This window comes from Pteropus vampyrus, unplaced genomic scaffold, assembly GCF_000151845.1.
Source record: "Pteropus vampyrus isolate Shadow unplaced genomic scaffold, Pvam_2.0 Scaffold19, whole genome shotgun sequence".
Taxonomy (NCBI): Eukaryota; Metazoa; Chordata; class Mammalia; order Chiroptera; family Pteropodidae; genus Pteropus; species Pteropus vampyrus.
In genome coordinates this window covers 11,759,174-11,774,720 of record NW_011888800.1, presented here as the reverse complement: position 1 = coordinate 11,774,720, position 15,547 = coordinate 11,759,174, and the positions used below count along the sequence as shown (strand labels likewise).

General features: G+C 39.5%; 1 protein-coding gene across 1 annotated transcript in view; it reads right to left on the bottom strand.

The window, feature by feature from the left end:
* Positions 1-4,582, bottom strand: part of SEMA6D (semaphorin 6D) — a 56,891-nt gene extending 52,309 nt beyond the window's left edge. Inside the window, exon 1 of the mRNA XM_011355174.2 lies at positions 4,197-4,582. The gene's annotated coding sequence lies outside the window, so the exon portion shown is untranslated. The remainder of the gene's footprint in view (positions 1-4,196) is intronic.
* Positions 4,583-15,547: the final 10,965 nt, after the last annotated feature.

Genomic DNA, 15,547 nt, shown 5'->3' with positions numbered 1-15,547 from the left:
CAGACAGAAAAACCTGCTTCAGGAAGGGAATTATAGGATGTTTGCCTTAGCCTAATTTGGATTAAGTATGGTAAATAGGAAGGCTTCAGACAGGGGCCTGTTGGCTAGATACCCGCTGTGTCTCACTTTCTGAGTTGCCTAGCAAGAATTTGCCTGCCACATGTGTTCTGCTCTTCCTCAACTACCTGTAACCCATTCTCATTTCTGAAATCTAAGACCCAGTTGCCCTCTTTTCTCCTTTGCCCCAAGTTTCATATATACCTGATGTTGCTTCACTGTCTTTGGAATTTTCATGCATTTGTGAATTCTCCATGTGCAGGTATTAAAATCCGATTTTCTCCTATTACTCTGTCTTAGTTTGATTATTAGCCCAGCTAGAAAAACTTAGAGGGCGGAAGAAAAAGAAAAAATACTCATTTTTTTTTTTATCCTCCACAATATTATCCTAGCTGTTTTGTGGCTGATTTCATTAATAAATATTAGGGAAGGAATCAAGAAGACTATCTCCCACCAGAACATGAGGCACATCAAACTTCCCTTCTTGTATCCAATCCCAAAAGAAGTACTTCTAATTATAATTCTTTTAAAGCTTGGCAACATACCTGAACAAATTCATGTCATTCTTGCTTTAATAAGCAATAACTACTCTAGCAAATCTCACTTAATAAAAACAAACAAATAAACAAGAAAAACAATGATAATGTAGTGGGTACTATTAGACATGGACCCCATAATTAAGACATATCACATGTTCTTTATGAAAAGGGATGAAGCAGTAACCTGTTCAGTTCGCCAAAGAACTAGACAAAGTGTTTTCCGTTTTCAGTCATTTGGGAAAGCTAAAGGCTACTTCATTTCTTTCTTCCTCTTTTCAAATAGAGTAAATTCTGAAGGTCTAGGATGAGTGGTGTCTGAACAACTCCTTCTAATTCTGTATTTCTGGTGGTTTAATCGTATCGAGCTTAAAGAGGCTTTCCTATGGGTCGTGTAAGGTTGGAGCAAGTCCCCTTTTAAGTGGAACACACCATTGCAAGACAGCAGGGCCTTTTTTGCAGGTGTGCCTCCAGAACTGGATGCAGGACCTGGCACAGGTTGCCAAACAACAGAAACTTCCCGTTCTGGGTGTTAACTTTAGTTACCGCAGCCAGACAATGCTGCCAGTGGTGTGGAAGAAAAAATTGCTGTAGCCAGCTGTGCTGTTCACAGTCGGATGGATTCTGTGTAGCTCCAAATGGTGATGGAGCCAGCAGCCTGTTGTAGCCAAGGACAGGATGATGGATGATCTACATACTGTGTCCAAGTAGAGAGAATGGCAGAAGTTCACTTCAGGGTTGTTAAAATGCTAATCTCGGTGAGTTAACAAAAGCTTAACAGAAAAGAGAAGTTTGAAAAATAAGTACACCTCATGTGGTATCTATGTGGACCACTGATTTGATCACTCTTGGTTACATCAACAGTTGCTTTTCAAAGTAAGAACATTTTCTAGTTTTCCCGTTGGGACGAATGGAAGCAGCTTCAATTATCAGCTGCACTGCCACTGTTGTCAAGGGCTAAAAGAAGAAAAGTCAGCCAGACAACAGTCACTTCAACTATAAAGGATTATGATATGTTTAATATAGTTATATGATTTTTATTCTCTCCATGTGTCACTGGAATAAATCAAAACACACTTTTTCCCCCCAACTGGAAGTTGGCAGCAGTTCACAAAATAAGCGACAATCTAAGATACTGGCTTTGGTAGATTGTAACACTATGTCTCCATTCACATGAGCCACCACCCAAAGTGAGATCTCTGGCTCTAATGACACCTTCGATACGTGAATTACACTAATAGTACATTGAATTATTAGTGTTAAAGTCAGAAAAGCTGTAAAAGATGGCAGAAAGACTAGACCACTATAAATATTGGGTATGAATAATCTTGATTTAAAAATCTCTTGGATAAAATAATATGCTTCCCCAAAACAGGGTGCATATTTACATTCTTGTTTAGCGATATGTTTTGCTATACTTTATTTTTCATTCTTACTTAAATTGGACATACAGAAAAATGTCTGCCTCACCTGGTGTTGGAACATTGGCTAGCATAGCTCTTTGCAAACAATAATACTCAGTAAATACTGAGTGGTTGGCATATCCCAAGTGCTTCTTGCTTCCTCTAGAAATGAATCTAAAATGTGCCGGTTTAAAGTCTATTAGTTGAAATAAAGGGTAATATTTTATCCTGCAATATGCTAAGGAAGGAGTTCACCTCCTCTAGTTACACCAATAATGGTTAGGCATTCAGCCAGGCTCTGAACTATGCATAAAATGCCTCAGAAAGGTAAAAAATGACCCTATTTCAGATGTATTTTTCACTCCTCGTATCTTAGTGAAATTCACATGCAAGAACAATGACTAAGCTAATTACCAAGGTTCATTATGATGGAGCAGTAAAAAGTGAAGAACTTCTCTAGTTTCAGTAAGTCCTTAACAATTATGGGCATCTTTGTGAATCAAAGCTCTGATTTCTGCTTGTCTGCCTATGTGCCCTTCAAGCAACAGAAACCACCACACACAAATCAGGGGCCCACTTACCCCGAGCACAGTTAGTGGACAGATCCTTCCTGTGCAGCGAGCAGCCAGTGAACTGAAGTCCACAGAATTTCTAAGTTGCCCTCACACTAAGGACTAATAGGTTTACGTCACAGCCATCTTTCAAATCTATCAAACCAGGAGAGACGTGACCAGATGGTGCTATTAGAGAGTAAAAAAAAAAAAAAAAAGGAAGAGGGCAGAATGCCCACAAATCTAAATCAAACTCAAGTTAACCAGCTGTTTGGTGATGGGAAAGTCACAGTATTGTCACAGTATTCCTAGCGCTCTCCTGCATCACAAAAACGTTCCCCCCAAAAAGGTTATCTGTGTAGCTTCCTCAGTAGAAACAAAGACAGGTAGCAATATTCGACAGGAGCCAATAGGAAATAGTTGCTGGTTGTTAATCTAACTAAATGTGCCAATGGAAGAAAATGGTCTGCTAAACAACGTATTTTGGAAATATTAGGGTTATATATTTAACTGTCTGAGAGCACATTCTAGAGACCTAAATCAAAGCACAGACACTAACTATAAAAAACAAAACTCAGCTATGACAGAGCTATAGTTTATTTACCTTCAGATGTTTAAGTTCATGGTAATATAGGCCCAAATCTCAGAGCTTATCTGGTAACTTCTATTTATCTAAGGCAGGGTAAATGTTTGTTTAATATTTGCCAGCCTGACAGAATATGGTTGCCACTTATTACGTTAAACATGACTACACACAACTTAATTTCCTGAGTTAGATACCTAAGTGAGTTAAGGGTTTTTTTAACAATACGAATAAACCAGCATCAAAACCTATTGTTTAAACCATCATAAGGATAGTAAAATCCTCACCTTGAGCTGTCTGAGATGACTTTTCAATTCTACCAAGAAGAAACATTGAAAAAATTCTCTAAACAAGTATTTCTCCTACTCTGAGGGGCAGAGACCAATTCAATTTAGAAAAATGATAAACCTTTCCTAGGACTTCAGCCTTGAAATAAACAAAAGAATACATTTTGTAGCCCCAAATATCAAGAAGATACTGTAGACTTAAAATTATTAGCAGCCAGAAGTTCTTGAGAAAATTGCCCTAGATGCTTTTTCACAAGAAATCATAAAGTCTACCACTATTTTTAAGGGGAAAGTAGTCCCCCATAGAGATAGACATAAGTCCAATTACTGTTTACAAAGTCTATATATCTACAATAATGATCTACTGTCCCTTCTGTGTGACAATCACCCAGCTGAGAGCAATGAGGAATTGAGATGCTGGAACTTGCCTGACTGGTCACTTCAGAACAGGGAGCACTCTCCTGACCGCCTCTAATGCTGTAATTAATACCGCTACTTTATTCCGCACTGGCTCCATGACATTTAGCTTTTCACAAGTTCAGGATTCAAACAATCACCTGGCAGCACTGGTCCCAAGAGTCGATTTAGCAGAAAAATTTTCAAACCCAGTTCTCATCCACACCTTCAAGTCCTTTATGACCTTTTATTTCAATCCAAATGTTAGACACGATAGAGGAAGCTTTAAACCCTTCCAAATCTCCCCAAGGCGGCTGCTGTATCAGTTTCTGCAGACCAGGAACAAACATCACTGTCAAGACTGGAAATAAAAGTTTCCCTACCTTCCTCCTCACCATCCCCCTGCTAGCGGCTGCCGTCGCGAGCGGCAGTTCCCTCCCGGCAGCAGGACGCTTCTTGCCGCCAGAAAAGGGGCTCATGCAAAATTGACTCTTCCTTATTTGTTTCCATCCATAATTGATGGGTAGATGAGAACGTAACACATCTCAGCGCCGGGTTCTTGCCGCCTGGCGGAGACCCTGTCCAAGACGCTTCCGTAAATCATTTCCAGCCGGAGAACAAAGCACGGAAAGTTGCAGGGGAGAGTGGCCGGGAGGAGAAACCCGGGCGCCGGGTGGGATGTGGGGTGGGCGGCGGGCAGCTCCCGGCCCAGAGCCCGCCCCGCGGCGCGCTCCGCCAGCAGGGGGTGAAGGAGGGTAAGGCAGTGGCCACTCTCCGGGCAGGAGACCGTCTGGAGCCTAGAGGTTAGGGGTGGGCGAATCCCCCGATCCCCAACCAGGCGCTCCACCCGGGCGGTCCAACCCAGGAGAGCTCTGACAGGTAGCCAGCGTCCGCGGTGAGCTGCTCGGGTCTCTGCGGCTGCGCTACGCCCCTTCTCCAGGCGCGGGCGAGGGTTCGCCCGTCCGCTCCCAGCGGAGCCCGGCGCTGCCCGACCCCGGCGGTCCCAGCGTCGGCTCCGGGGCCCGCAGGCGGAGGAGGGCGGCCGAACGCGCAGCCGGCTCCTTTGGCCTTGGCTCTTCTCTGTTGTTGGCTGGAGACGCCGTGCGCGTCACCGAAGGGGACTGGGTTGCCCCTGATAACGTATGGGGGAGCGCGGAGCTGGCGCTGCCTAGTAAGAAACTTTCACTTGCCCCCTTCTTCCGCTATTCTTTCCCCAAAGGGTTGCACAATGCAGGGGGGGCTCCAAGTCCACATGCCCCTCCTCCCCAACCCCCAGCTCTGCCTGTTTTGACCGGTCCGCCAAACCTCTCCAGCCCTCTGCGCGTCTCTTGCACCGCAGGCGGAGAAAGCTGGTTAGAAAAGAAATCAACTCTCCAGTGACAACGCATACACACGCGCGCGCACACACGCACACGCACACGCACACACACACACACACACACACACGGGCTTTGATTCAGGCTCTGAAGATTTGGGTCCCTTCCCCACCAGGCGCTCAGAGCATTAGCAAGTCTTTACAGGAGGGTCTTCTTACCTCATGGGGGAAGGCTGGTGAAACAAAAACAAAAACAACACAAAAAGCTTGTCACGCTGAAGGAAAAATGAAAATAAACAAAAATGAAAGATACACATATATATCCCTCTGTCTCAGGTCTTGGCTTCCTCGCTATAATCTCGAAACTCCAGTCCTTGCAGCAGTGTCAGCAGCAGCCACAGCAGCAGGACGAAGCGGGAGCAAAACAAATCGAGGCACGGCAAATGGTGTAATTCGATCCATCTCCAAGTCAATCCATCAGGCGAGTCGGAGCCTCGTTCCCTCCCCGACTCCGCAGCTCGCGGCCCGGGGCCCACCCCCAGGCGCGGACAGCAGGAGGCGCGGGTGGCCCGGTGCGCTCACCCTCTCCCGAGCCCGGCGGCCAGCGCCGCCTGGAGGCCCCAAGCCCGGCGCCGCAGCCCCGCTGACCCTTCCGTGGCCTCTGCCTCCCTCCTCTCCGGCGCTCTGCTGCGCACCCTCCCTCTCCCCGCCTCTGAAGAGCTGCTCCTTCCAGCAACTCCCAGCACCTCGGCCATCTAGCTCGCGGTGGCTGCTGCATGCAGCCTGCGAAGCCGCCTTTTCGCTTTCCTCCTTCTTTTCCTTTTTCTCGCTCCCTCACTTTTTTCAGAGCTTTTCTCCAGACATCCAGAGGACAAATCACTGCAGCCCAGAGAAGCTGCAGGCACTGTTGCTCCGTAAAGTTCTGCCTTAGTCTCCTAATTCTACATTTATTTTTAAGCACATCCTCACAAACCAGCCCCCATATTACCTTCTTCGCCCCGCCCCCCCATCCAATTTCTTTTTGTAACTACTAAGCAAAACAGCTGGGAAGAAGCAATCAAACATTGCTTTATCTTTATAAAATACAGAAATTGCCTACTAAAAATCCCATTTCTACTTTGAATGAAAGCCATTCAGTACAGTATAATTTTGCAGGCTAATGAGCCGGTTTTACAGGCAAGTGTTTCGTGTAATTTGTTGTGGGAGAAATGAAAATGTCCTTGAAGTGACATCATTTAAAATTGACTGTCACAAAGGAAAGGAAAAAAAAGGTCATATATTCCAAAACAAGAGGATTTGAATCCAAATTTGAATCCGAACTTCATTTCCAAGAACGGGCTGTGTTTTATTAATTTCCAGTTGAATTATGAATCACCAAGGGCTCTAAATGGCTGGAATGAACCATGATGCCCCTATTTAAAGAAAAAGAAAGAAGGGAGCTTTTCCGCCAAACTTTTAATTTTCATTTGAGTATAGTTAATTACCGTGAAAGAGAAAAGAAGAGGGCAGAGAAAGGATTTTCCTTTCCTTGATTGGTTCCTGCTTTCTCCTCAGCACAAAGTTAAATGTTTACATTTAGAGGAATACTCTATTCTGAGTTGTTTCAGAACCTGCACTGACAGCCTTAAAAAGGAACACATAGAAGACACCCCAAGGAACGCAAGACTCATCGAGAACTGTTTCCTCAATAGTTAACACTTTCTTACCAAAATGAAGTAGGAGGGAAGGTGGGGGAGGGTGTCTTTTAAAATATAAACTCTCTTCCTGCTGTTCTTCTATTAGAAGAAAGGGGTAGGGGGCGGAAAGAACAGCTTCCGCAACACAGCTCTGAATTTTCTGCTGTTGTTAAGGCTTTTGTTGGCCGGCTGGCTGGCTGATGTTTTTTGGTTGTGCTGGACTCTGACATCACTGCAAGTGTTGGCAGTCCGGGCCCTTCCCGGGCCAACTTCTGACCCAGAAAGCTGTGCCTGTTTTACAGGCATCCAGTCATTCCATATTTTCTCCATCAAGGGAGCAAGACCCACTGCAGGCAGAGGGCTCTGTGCACTGAATGAAAATGCAAAGAGGTGACCCGGGACTTGATGAGGAATCAAACTGCCACCCACCTGGAGGCAGAAAACTCATGAGTTGTCCTGTGTCCGCTGTAGCAGCAAAGCAAAGAAAAATAAAGTTCAATTCTCTAGATTCTTGGATTCTTTGCTGAAATTCTGTGATGGCCAACTCTCCAGAGTGCCATCCCAGAGAACGCAGTTGACCCTAGACTGAGTTCTTAAATCCAGGAATGAAAACACATTTAGGTTGCACAAGGATATGATATGCTAATAGGCCATTTTGGGCCAAAAATTAGACGTATTTTCAGTTTCGATATTGATCTAGATCTAAAAGCCAATCCTTGTGTTAAGGTCCTCTATGGGAAGAGAGGTAGGAAAGTAAACAATTCATTGATGTCGAAAGAATGGCATTTTATCTTTTGGTAAGGATCACGTAATAGACTTGTTGTGAGTATTATTATTATCTTCATCTTAGAAAAGAGGACACTGAGTCTTAGAGAGTTTAAGTGACTTGTCGAAGGCCACACAGTAATTAGGTAGGATCTGAACACAACTTCTTGCTTAGTTGTAATAATGATTAATAGTAAGGTCACAGTTAACAGCACTAGTTAATAGTAAAGGCTTTGGAACATCAGACAACATGGATTCAAATTCAGACTCTTCCTCTTGGGATAATTTACTTGACTGCCTGTGCTTCAGTCTTCTCATCTGTGAAACAAGGGTGGTAACAATACTTCAAATGGACTTTATGAAGACTGAATGTGATAATGCATGTAAAGTGTTTAGCATCTTACCCAGAACACAGCAAGCACTGAATAAATGTTAGCCGATGTTATTATATATGCCTCAAAGGCAGTTCAATCTTAGAATCCTGAAGAATTGGATCAGAAACTTAATCCAACCTCACGTTAAATGCAAGATTTAGAGCAATAGATTTGTAATAATTTTTGTTCCATTCCATCCCCTACATTCCCTCATCTATGTGTATATGTCTATTAATTCAGATATACATACTACTTACACTTCAGTTGATGTGAAATAACATTTTGTGTGAATTTTAATGAATAATACAAATTAGGATGCAGAATTTCATGTTTCAAAATAAAAACATAGAGGTATTGAAATTTCAAAGGTAGCTACAGCTTCTGTGATTCTGTGATTACTTTAATTTAGAAAGCACATATAGTATTCCTTGTGTTTGCACATTATAGAAAATGCTCTTGTGGCAAGGGATTGCTTTCAAAACTAATCTAAGCTCTCCATGACACGATAAATCATTAATAATATAGAACCAAATCTCAGCATCTGCATAGGCACAGCTGGCCTCCTTGTGTCAATAGTCTGCATATAAAAGTGACTCTGCCAAGATATTTCACTTTAATGAAAAATATTTATCATGGTAAATCTTCAACCTCAAGATTTTACTGACATAATTCATTTCTATTATTATGTACCATGATAATATACCACCACAGCTATGCTTATGTTTGGAATGATAAAAATGTGCTTTCTAAGTCATTTTGATTGCTATACTTAGCATAAATAATTTTTGCTGTCCTCTCTGAGTAAAGGGAATACACTGTGCATTTACGGAAATAATATTTCAGTTACTTATCTAATTTTGCTAATGATTCCGCAGATGCCATCGTATGGAAGGACACTGAGTGCTAAAGCTAAATAAAAAGTATTAAGATTTTTTTCCATAGGAAAGACGAACAGTAAACAGCCTTTAATAATGCTAGCTCTTTTGAAAACAGACGTGAGATAAGAATGCCATCGCCATTTTATCAAAGATTTTTAGAACAAATAGAAGCAAAATAAAGTTTTTGGGGGGAGGATTAAATAAGATGATGATAACTTAGCTGGTATTGCTTATTTCTACTTGTATGTACTTTGGGAAGGAATACTTAGGATACAGTGATGCCAGCTTACATCCCAGCAGATGTAAGGAAGCTGAGACTGTGTAAATTCTTGACAGCCTTCTCTCTACAAATTTACAGTAACCAAGCCTCTGACCTTGAAGAATTAGGGTTAAATAGTATCTATTAAATGTTAAAATGTCTTAACAAAGGAGAAAGAGAATGAAAGTAACCAAAAGTCGTCGAGAATTAGAACATTTTATGTTTTAAAAAATACTTCTTTTTAATTTGTTTTTAAAAACAAACCTCCCTGCCTGTTTTATTTATTTATTTATTTAGTCATTTATCTATCTATCTATCTATCTATCTATCTATCTATCTATCTATTTATTTATTATTATTATTTTGCTTCAGCCAATGTTAGAATTCAAATCAACAAAGAGAGTAGAAAGTAACTGGATACCTATTACATCCCAGATACTGGCTAGCCACAATAGTATCACTTAATTCTTGCCATAGCTCTTAGAGACAGGCATCATTTAGGAACAAAGAAATCAGTCTTGTTTAAGTTAACCATCTTGTCAGGGTTTTTAGCCCTAGTAGATATGGAGTCTGGGGTCTAATACAGGTCTGTTTGGCTCTCAAGGGTTATTTTCTTTCTAGGACATCATGCTATAAAAAATAAAAAGTATAGCTTTGAAAAAAATATATTTTGGTTAACAAAAGAAATAAAAACATTAAAAAACCTGCAACTAGATGCTCAAAGCTAGGTTAAAAATGTGTGCTTTAATTTCTAATTCTTTGATAGTTTTTGCTTATCACATACAAACTAGTATTAGGAAATCTGGGATGAGATTTTTACCATAGTTTAAACCTCTGTACATTATATGCATTCTATTATGCATCTCTGAATCACTTATAAATAGTAAGAAAAAAGAGCCATTTAACAACATACAATTTTATATTAAAATAAACCTTACTGGTTAAGCCACAAGTGTTTCAATTAATGGTTAGGACTATATGATTACATCTTTTGCCAAAAAAAAAAAAAAAATTAATCCCAATCACTGAATGCTGTCCATACAAGAACTACTGTACTATGTAAAGCTACAGACTCAATTTATTGCCAGAAATCACTAATGCCACCTATTGGTTAAAAACGGAGAGAGAATAGGATTCTGGGTAATTTACAGCTTTCCAAATAAAGGGTACATTTTTTCTTTACTTTTATCTTCTCAGATAGGATGCTTACTATTATGGACATCTCATTAATATTGAAAATACTAGATTCATTTAAAAATTACATTGCTAATATTCAAGGAAGTATGAGGTAGTATGTGTACAGGGGACGGGAAGAAGTTGACATTCTGAGATAAGAATCAATAGTAAACAGTGTTTGCATTCTGCTGTAATTATAGGACTTGTCTAAAATCCAAATGCCCTATTAAGCTGTGATGAAGTGGCAAGACCCAGAAGCATATGGGAAGATACGATTGGCCAACAGTGTTTAAATCCGGGTCTGGAATATGGTGTCACCGAGGCAGCAACAACACGAAAGTGACAAGAGGTAATGCTATCGCCTACAGCCTGTTCACGGTTTTCATTTATATCCTAGAAAAAGGCTCAGAAGAAATCTACAGTTTATCCAACCTTTGGTTGGTTCCACAAAGTGGTCTGCCCAAGTTCTCTTTGTCCTCAGATTTCTTTGGCCTTCGAATTGAGAACCTATCATCATCAGTTGAGAGCCAGCAAATAAAAACAATCAAGGTGTATACATTTTTATACAGACTTTCTTACCAGGTTGGCCCTAGCAACCAAGTTAGAATTAAATACTATTTGATTCACTTAACTGTAGTCCAAGATGAGTTCTTCTATGGCTGTCTTCTAAAAGCTTGAATTGTGATGTATGCTGAAAAAAATCACTTCGAAATTATATTCTTAAGGTAAGCTTTAGAAAGGAGCCTCATAATGTTTGTCATTGTTTGAATCTGTATTTCAATTACAAAGCTAAAGGAAGAAACTGTTTGGGTAAGGGCCTTTCTGGATTTTCCTGAGGACCGTTTAGAGGTTTTTAACAGCATCAGACACCCATTAAATTAGAATATTTCCATGTTATAGTTACAGTCAATGGTTGACTTTTTAAATCTTAATGTATCTGGATCCATGTACCTACACTGTATGTGTGTTTTCTCTAAAAGTTCCTGTTCATGAGCTTTGTGAGTTCCTTCGCCATATTAAAATCTTAGGAATTGTTCTCATAAACTACCCCAATATGTTCTGAATTTCTGGGTCATAATTACAGAATAAACAGATTCATTTCTCATCACAAATTTTAATTAAGAATTCTAGTTATGCAATTATTTGCTAATGAATAATGCCTACCCAGTACCAAGACATACTATTAAATATGTTTACTCAAAAGTATGTTTTATAAATAAAGTTTCTGCGGGTCAGTTTCTCATTTTTAAGTCATCAATTTTATATTAAGAAAAGAGAAAAACACGTATCTCCTATTTTATCGAGCTGTGTGGGAATTCAGGAGATAAGGATAGTCTGTAATCGCTGGGAATATATTAATTTAATATTAAAGTCTAATCAGTTATGATATCAGCTCCTCATAAATATCAAGATACTGAATTCTGTGATTTAACTTTATTTAGATCATTTGGTGAGGCTACGCGATTGCCCATTCATTGGCTAGGCTTTGCCTAGAAGAAGAGGCAATGAAGGTAATGATTTGCCCCGTGTTTATTGTGCTTTTGAAAAAAACTACCCCAGTCTGGGCTACTAATTCCTTAAATATGCTCTTTGGTCCCATGTAATAAGGAAATAATCAATTTGCTTGCTTTTGACTTACTTGCCATCTTTTATGATGATGAAAAAAATGTAAATAAACAAACAAATAAATAATCTATTTAGATGCCAGGTAAGTGTGCAGCATATAGACATGGGATATTTCTAGAAATTCAAGGAAAGTTAGCCCTTTAAAGTTAACTCATTATAAACATACAAGGGCTGAGATAGACTATCTACAGAAATATTTTCCCTAAGAGAGTGAATTCCAAAGGAATAGGGGATCTTCCAAATCAAACCAGACATTACAAAATCCATGAAGGTGACAAGGAGATATCCCCCAGATAAGACTACAACTAGAGTGGGGAAGGGCAGGATCATTCACTCATTCATCCTTGCATACATTCATCTCACCATTTGTTATTAATAGCAGCAATCTGCTTTGTGTAAAGCACTATGCAGAGATAAATGAGAAATACCTTGCATTTAGACAGGAACTTAAAGTTTGAAAAGCAGTTTTATCAGTCAGAGTCCTGGCAGGAAACAGATGGCACGTTTGACTTGGGTAATTTGGGGAGCCTTTAATAAAGGGACTATTTGTAAAGGTGTGGGCAGAGTCCAAGGAAACCACAAGGGAGAGTTACTAGCAGTCTGACTACCCCTAGGACCTAAGGCAGCCAGAGGACAGACCAATTAGCAGAACCTGAGACGTAGAAATTCACTATTTAATTTTATTTTGATCCTTGAGGAATACTAGGTGATAGGGATCCTAATTTTGCAAATGAGAAAACTGAAACTAGGAGCTTTGCTTATTATAACTTAGTTACATAGAAAAGACAGAACTTGATCCATCCAGAGTCTTCTGAATCTAAGTCTAGTATTTATCACACACTCTCCCTATTCTCTACCCTTTGGACTTCCTTATTACACTTATCTCACCATATCGTGTTACTACCTGTTTTATCACCTACTAGACTGAGCTTCTTGAGAGAGAACCAGGTCTCTGTATCATTAGTGTCTAGAATAGCAGCTGGGACAGTAACCCTAGAGACATCTGATAGATGGAATAATGAGTGAGAGAGCATGCAACCTAACTGGCGAGACAGGTGAGCCAGAGGCTAACTTCGTACATGGAAGAATGCTGTAAATGCTAAATCTAGAGGTGAAGAGAAAGTACTGTACGCAGACAGAAAAAGGAGAAATGAATAATAGTGTGAGTTATAAAAGATTTCATGACGTGGGGTCATATGAGCTGAGCCAAGTACACTGAAAGACAAGTGTCAAAGGTAGAAGACTATAACCAAGTTAACCAAGTTATTATAAGCTGAGGGGACAGCAAAGGTAGGAGAGGATGTGAGGGCCGGGTGTAGACAGGCATGACTGACATGCTCTGGAAGCAAGTAGGAGATGTGACTTGAAGGGCAGGATAGAATCATTGTATGGAATTTCTGAATTGGCACTTAGGGTATTTAGAAGCCATAGATTTTTGAGAAATAAATAACCTGGGTTGGGCTTTCGACAGCCTATACTAAAGCCAGAAGAACAGGTTGGAGAAGCAGGAACTTTCAGAAATAAGGATGCTAATGTAGGTGTCAGGACAGAAGATGACTTCAGTGGTGGTGGAATCAATAGAAAAATAGGAATATATACCAGAGACACAGCAGAGTGGGCCGATGTTTGAATATCGGGGTGCAGTGGGGGAAATTTTTCCAAGTTTCTTAGTCTGGCCATATTTAAGAAAAGTTATATTATTATAAGAGATGAAGATACAAGAGATGGAGCGAGTTTGCAGGGGATATAATTGAGTTTGGTTTCGGATAAGTGGAGCTTAAAGTGCTGGCATGGTGTCCATGAGGGGATGCCCAGAAGCAAATTGGAAATTGTTATTATAATTACAATTAGTGGATAGGGAAACTTTCTATCTTCCAGAGAACATCAAAGTCTAAATGAGCCAAACACAAGAAAGTAAGAGGAAATCTAGTTTTCATCAAATGACCTAAGTTAGCCTACAAACCCTCTGAGTTTTATGTGCTCAGAAACATTAGAGCAAGAAACTTTAATCCTTCCCACTCCTGGACTGTTTTCTCCCACACAGAATCTATACAGTGGAGAATTACGGAGTTATTCCCCCTTCCTCGCTCATGTCTTACAAACAAGAAAAGTAGACCTGGCAATTTATTATATTTTATCTAATACCTTTTTGAGTCGAGTGTTCAGTGATATCTTTTCAGCCTGACAGTTTTACAGAAAATACTGATGATATTTTAAAAATGTTTCATGAAACTATTTAAAATCATTGTTTTAGAAATGTTACGGGAACTTTGGTCTTAGTGTGGTGTAGATGAGAAAAATGTCCAAAAATTAATTTACTTAACCCATTATCATTCCATGTAAAATTAGACATCCTTAGGCTCTGATTATCAGTATTTGCTGCTGAAGTCTAAATGAATTTAGAGAAATTCAGTTCAGTGGCTTCTTTTCTCAATTATCTTAAACAACATGCACATCGCCATTTCACTTGATTTGAAACGTTAACATGAAATATAATAGAGAGTGGATCATTTCAGAGTAAGAAATCATATCTTGACAGCCAGATGATTAAATGCTATAACAATAAAGATTAGATCAGTTCTAATTTTCTTTACAAAAAATTCCAGAAAAAAGTAGAATATGACTTTAATTCTTCAAGGATAGTTTTCTTTTTTATTTAGAAAAAGTATATGAAAAGTGAGTGTCAGGGCCATGTGCATCATGTTATTTAGTGATCAGGGTGAGCTTTGACATAACAGTACCTTCCAGACAATTTATAATGGTATAGTTATAGAATTAGAAATATGATATTATAGAATTAGAAATATAGTTATAGAATAGATAGTTATACAATTATAAATATGAACACTTTATTTTTTCTTATGGTAATTAGTTTCTTCATTTATATTATGTAAGACATTTAAAAAACATATAGTTTTTTTTAAGGGAGAAAGAGAGGAGGGAGAAGGGGGGGAAGGGCTGAAAAAAAAGAGTGACAGAGCGAAAGAAAAGGAAGGCAAATGAAAGCTCTAATTAAATTTAATGGCACATTTCCAAGAAAAAGATAAGGTCTTCAGCAACATCTGCATTTTCAGTTTTTGAACTGTAGGTACTTACATTGGCAGGAGCTTACTTTTTTTTCTTTTTCTTTTATTATTTGCCATTAATGGAAAGAGTAATAAAATAGATATAAGTATTTGTTAATTTCATGCAAACCATTTCAAATTACACAGAATGTCATAGAATTTATGCTTAATTACAAACGCAGCCTTCGTATTAAAAACATCACTTTATTACCCTCTATAAACATTTTATGGATCCATTTAGTTTATGGTTAAATTAAGAGGAAATGAAAGGCAGGGATAAACTACAAAGGATTCTTTCCACGTCTTTTAAACTGACTTCATTAGAACTGTAATTTAGTGCTATGCATATCTGAGCAATCTAAGAGTCTAGAGATGGGGCAAATCTATACTTGTATTATTCAGTCAAATGTTGAAAAAGTGTTTGGCTTTTGATGAATATTTAATATGCCAGAGAGCTCTCAAGACTCCACTTTAGCAGTGAGATCTGGAGCAGTTTTCATTCAGCAAAGACTGAATTGCTGATCTGGCCTCCTGAGCTCCCTCTACCACTTTTCTTCCTCTGATATTCCTTAAGTTGCAGAGAGGTAGAAAAATACTACA